Source organism: Salmo salar, chromosome ssa27 (genome assembly GCF_905237065.1).
Source record: "Salmo salar chromosome ssa27, Ssal_v3.1, whole genome shotgun sequence".
In the NCBI taxonomy this organism is placed as follows: domain Eukaryota; kingdom Metazoa; phylum Chordata; class Actinopteri; order Salmoniformes; family Salmonidae; genus Salmo; species Salmo salar.
The window spans coordinates 43835191-43841758 of NC_059468.1; positions in this window are offsets into that span (position 1 = coordinate 43835191).

A 6568-nucleotide genomic window follows, 5' to 3' on the forward strand; every position below is an offset into this window, starting at 1 on the left:
CTGTAAGTCACTCTGGATATGATGCATTCACTACTGTAAGTCGCTCTGGATATGATGCATTCACTACTGTAAGTCACTCTGGATATGATGCATTCACTACTGTAAGTCACTCTGGATATGATGCATTCACTACTGTAAGTCACTCTGGATATGATGCATTCACTACTGTAAGTCACTCTGGATATGATGCATTCACTACTGTAAGTCGCTCTGGATATGATGCATTCACTACTGTAAGTCGCTCTGGATATGATGCATTCACTACTGTAAGTCGCTCTGGATATGATGCATTCACTACTGTAAGTCGCTCTGGATATGATGCATTCACTACTGTAAGTCACTCTGGATATGATGCATTCACTACTGTAAGTCACTCTGGATATGATGCATTCACTACTGTAAGTCACTCTGGATATGATGCATTCACTACTGTAAGTCACTCTGGATATGATGCATTCACTACTGTAAGTCACTCTGGATATGATGCATTCACTACTGTAAGTCGCTCTGGATATGATGCATTCACTACTGTAAGTCACTCTGGATATGATGCATTCACTACTGTAAGTCACTCTGGATATGATGCATTCACTACTGTAAGTCACTCTGGATATGATGCATTCACTACTGTAAGTCGCTCTGGATATGATGCATTCACTACTGTAAGTCACTCTGGATATGATGCATTCACTACTGTAAGTCGCTCTGGATATGATGCATTCACTACTGTAAGTCGCTCTGGATATGATGCATTCACTACTGTAAGTCGCTCTGGATATGATGCATTCACTACTGTAAGTCACTCTGGATATGATGCATTCACTACTGTAAGTCACTCTGGATATGATGCATTCACTACTGTAAGTCACTCTGGATATGATGCATTCACTACTGTAAGTCACTCTGGATATGATGCATTCACTACTGTAAGTCGCTCTGGATATGATGCATTCACTACTGTAAGTCACTCTGGATATGATGCATTCACTACAGTAAGTCACTCTGGATATGATGCATTCACTACTGTAAGTCGCTCTGGATATGATGCATTCACTACTGTAAGTCACTCTGGATATGATGCATTCACTACTGTAAGTCACTCTGGATATGATGCATTCACTACTGTAAGTCGCTCTGGATATGATGCATTCACTACTGTAAGTCACTCTGGATATGATGCATTCACTACTGTAAGTCGCTCTGGATATGATGCATTCACTACTGTAAGTCGCTCTGGATATGATGCATTCACTACTGTAAGTCGCTCTGGATATGATGCATTCACTACTGTAAGTCGCTCTGGATATGATGCATTCACTACTGTAAGTCACTCTGGATATGATGCATTCACTACTGTAAGTCGCTCTGGATATGATGCATTCACTACTGTAAGTCACTCTGGATATGATGCATTCACTACTGTAAGTCACTCTGGATATGATGCATTCACTACTGTAAGTCACTCTGGATATGATGCATTCACTACTGTAAGTCACTCTGGATATGATGCATTCACTACTGTAAGTCACTCTGGATATGATGCATTCACTACTGTAAGTCGCTCTGGATATGATGCATTCACTACTGTAAGTCGCTCTGGATATGATGCATTCACTACTGTAAGTCACTCTGGATATGATGCATTCACTACTGTAAGTCGCTCTGGATATGATGCATTCACTACTGTAAGTCACTCTGGATATGATGCATTCACTACTGTAAGTCACTCTGGATATGATGCATTCACTACTGTAAGTCACTCTGGATATGATGCATTCACTACTGTAAGTCGCTCTGGATATGATGCATTCACTACCGTAAGTCACTCTGGATATGATGCATTCACTACTGTAAGTCGCTCTGGATATGATGCATTCACTACTGTAAGTCACTCTGGATATGATGCATTCACTACTGTAAGTCACTCTGGATATGATGCATTCACTACTGTAAGTCACTCTGGATATGATGCATTCACTACTGTAAGTCGCTCTGGATATGATGCATTCACTACTGTAAGTCACTCTGGATATGATGCATTCACTACTGTAAGTCGCTCTGGATATGATGCATTCACTACTGTAAGTCGCTCTGGATATGATGCATTCACTACTGTAAGTCGCTCTGGATATGATGCATTCACTACTGTAAGTCGCTCTGGATATGATGCATTCACTACTGTAAGTCACTCTGGATATGATGCATTCACTACTGTAAGTCGCTCTGGATATGATGCATTCACTACTGTAAGTCGCTCTGGATATGATGCATTCACTACTGTAAGTCGCTCTGGATATGATGCATTCACTACTGTAAGTCACTCTGGATATGATGCATTCACTACTGTAAGTCACTCTGGATATGATGCATTCACTACTGTAAGTCACTCTGGATATGATGCATTCACTACTGTAAGTCACTCTGGATATGATGCATTCACTACTGTAAGTCGCTCTGGATATGATGCATTCACTACTGTAAGTCGCTCTGGATATGATGCATTCACTACTGTAAGTCGCTCTGGATATGATGCATTCACTACTGTAAGTCACTCTGGATATGATGCATTCACTACTGTAAGTCACTCTGGATATGATGCATTCACTACTGTAAGTCACTCTGGATATGATGCATTCACTACTGTAAGTCGCTCTGGATATGATGCATTCACTACTGTAAGTCACTCTGGATATGATGCATTCACTACTGTAAGTCGCTCTGGATATGATGCATTCACTACTGTAAGTCGCTCTGGATATGATGCATTCACTACTGTAAGTCACTCTGGATATGATGCATTCACTACTGTAAGTCACTCTGGATATGATGCATTCACTACTGTAAGTCACTCTGGATATGATGCATTCACTACTGTAAGTCACTCTGGATATGATGCATTCACTACTGTAAGTCACTCTGGATATGATGCATTCACTACAGTAAGTCGCTCTGGATATGATGCATTCACTACTGTAAGTCGCTCTGGATATGATGCATTCACTACTGTAAGTCGCTCTGGATATGATGCATTCACTACTGTAAGTCACTCTGGATATGATGCATTCACTACTGTAAGTCGCTCTGGATATGATGCATTCACTACTGTAAGTCGCTCTGGATATGATGCATTCACTACTGTAAGTCGCTCTGGATATGATGCATTCACTACTGTAAGTCGCTCTGGATATGATGCATTCACTACTGTAAGTCGCTCTGGATATGATGCATTCACTACTGTAAGTCGCTCTGGATATGATGCATTCACTACTGTAAGTCACTCTGGATATGATGCATTCACTACTGTAAGTCGCTCTGGATATGATGCATTCACTACTGTAAGTCACTCTGGATATGATGCATTCACTACTGTAAGTCACTCTGGATATGATGCATTCACTACTGTAAGTCACTCTGGATATGATGCATTCACTACTGTAAGTCACTCTGGATATGATGCATTCACTACTGTAAGTCACTCTGGATATGATGCATTCACTACTGTAAGTCGCTCTGGATATGATGCATTCACTACTGTAAGTCGCTCTGGATATGATGCATTCACTACTGTAAGTCACTCTGGATATGATGCATTCACTACTGTAAGTCGCTCTGGATATGATGCATTCACTACTGTAAGTCACTCTGGATATGATGCATTCACTACTGTAAGTCACTCTGGATATGATGCATTCACTACTGTAAGTCGCTCTGGATATGATGCATTCACTACTGTAAGTCACTCTGGATATGATGCATTCACTACTGTAAGTCGCTCTGGATATGATGCATTCACTACTGTAAGTCGCTCTGGATATGATGCATTCACTACTGTAAGTCGCTCTGGATATGATGCATTCACTACTGTAAGTCGCTCTGGATATGATGCATTCACTACTGTAAGTCACTCTGGATATGATGCATTCACTACTGTAAGTCGCTCTGGATATGATGCATTCACTACTGTAAGTCACTCTGGATATGATGCATTCACTACTGTAAGTCACTCTGGATATGATGCATTCACTACTGTAAGTCACTCTGGATATGATGCATTCACTACTGTAAGTCACTCTGGATATGATGCATTCACTACTGTAAGTCACTCTGGATATGATGCATTCACTACTGTAAGTCGCTCTGGATATGATGCATTCACTACTGTAAGTCGCTCTGGATATGATGCATTCACTACTGTAAGTCACTCTGGATATGATGCATTCACTACTGTAAGTCGCTCTGGATATGATGCATTCACTACTGTAAGTCACTCTGGATATGATGCATTCACTACTGTAAGTCACTCTGGATATGATGCATTCACTACTGTAAGTCACTCTGGATATGATGCATTCACTACTGTAAGTCGCTCTGGATATGATGCATTCACTACTGTAAGTCACTCTGGATATGATGCATTCACTACTGTAAGTCGCTCTGGATATGATGCATTCACTACTGTAAGTCACTCTGGATATGATGCATTCACTACTGTAAGTCACTCTGGATATGATGCATTCACTACTGTAAGTCACTCTGGATATGATGCATTCACTACTGTAAGTCGCTCTGGATATGATGCATTCACTACTGTAAGTCACTCTGGATAAGTGTCTACTAAAATGTAGAACTGCCTCAAACCTGTGAGCCAGGCACCTTTTTATATAACCAAAAAAAATGTTACCTTTATTTAACTAGGCAAGTCAGTTATTAAGAACACATTCTTATTTAAAATGACGGCCTATGCCGGCCAAACCCGGACGACACTGGGCCAGTTGTGAGCCTACTACCATCCTTAAATATTTTGTCTTCCCCGTGGCACACACACACACACACACACACACAATCAATGTCTCAATGTCTAAAAATTGTTCTTTAACCTGTCTCCTCCACCTTCATCTACACTGATTGAAGTGTGAAGGTGACATCAATAAGGGATCTTAGCTTTCCCCTAGATTCACCTAGTCAGTCTAGATCATGGAAAGAGAACAGGTGTTCCTAATGTTTTGTACACTCAGTGTATATAGAGACAAATGACAGACCGTAGCCTACAAGTAGCAAAAGATAACTCCATTTATTGAACACGAAATGTATATCAATATGATAGATATAAAACTATAGTCTGCTGTTTATATTTTAATGCAGTCGTCTCGGTTTTCATTTTAAGCATATTTTTTTTATATGCCACATGTTTGTATCAATTGAAAAGTCATTAGCGACTTTGTAATTGTAGTCAACCTTGTTCTGACGTTACCGGTGGTAGCAGAAAGACGGATAAACCAACGTGATTTTATGTTTTGCAGAGATTTTATGTCCATAAAATGATGCAGCAGGGCAAAAAAAGCATGGAACGACACACGTAGCTGTTCTAAAGCGTAATCTAAGGCAGGCTTTAGATTACGAGTGTTTTCAAGTGTGTTTCTGTCTAGAGAGAACTAACGTTACCAAGACAATCACCAGACCAACCAAAACAGACTAAACTACCCAGAGAATCACCAACCAATACAGACTAAACTACCCAGAGAATCACCAACCAATACAGACTAAACTACCCAGAGAATCACCAGACCAATACAGACTAAACTACCCAGAGAATCACCAACCAATACAGACTAAACTACCCAGAGAATCACCAACCAATACAGACTAAACTACCCAGAGAATCACCAACCAATACAGACTAAACTACCCAGAGAATCACCAACCAATACAGACTAAACTACCCAGAGAATCACCAACCAATATAGACTAAACTACCCAGAGAATCACCAACCAATACAGACTAAACTACCCAGAGAATCACCAGACCAACCAAAACAGACTAAACTACCCAGAGAATCACCAACCAATACAGACTAAACTACCCAGAGAATCACCAGACCAACCAATACAGACTAAACTACCCAGAGAATCACCAACCAATACAGACTAAACTACCCAGAGAATCACCAACCAATACAGACTAAACTACCCAGAGAATCACCAACCAATACAGACTAAACTACCCAGAGAATCACCAACCAATACAAACTAAACTACCCAGATAATCACCAACCAATACAGACTAAACTACCCAGAGAATCACCAACCAATACAGACTAAACTACCCAGAGAATCACCAACCAATACAGACTAAACTACCCAGAGAATCACCAACCAATACAGACTAAACTACCCAGAGAATCACCAACCAATACAAACTAAACTACCCAGAGAATCATCAGACCAATACAGACTAAACTACCCAGAGAATCACCAACCAATACAGACTAAACTACCCAGAGAATCACCAACCAATACAGACTAAACTACCCAGAGAATCACCAACCAATACAAACTAAACTACCCAGAGAATCACCAGACCAATACAGACTAAACTACCCAGAGAATCACCAACCAATACAGACTAAACTACCCAGAGAATCACCAACCAATACAAACTAAACTACCCAGAGAATCACCAGACCAACCAATACAGACTAAACTACCCAGAGAATCACCAACCAATACAGACTAAACTACCCAGAGAATCACCAACCAATACAGACTAAACTACCCAGAGAATCACCAG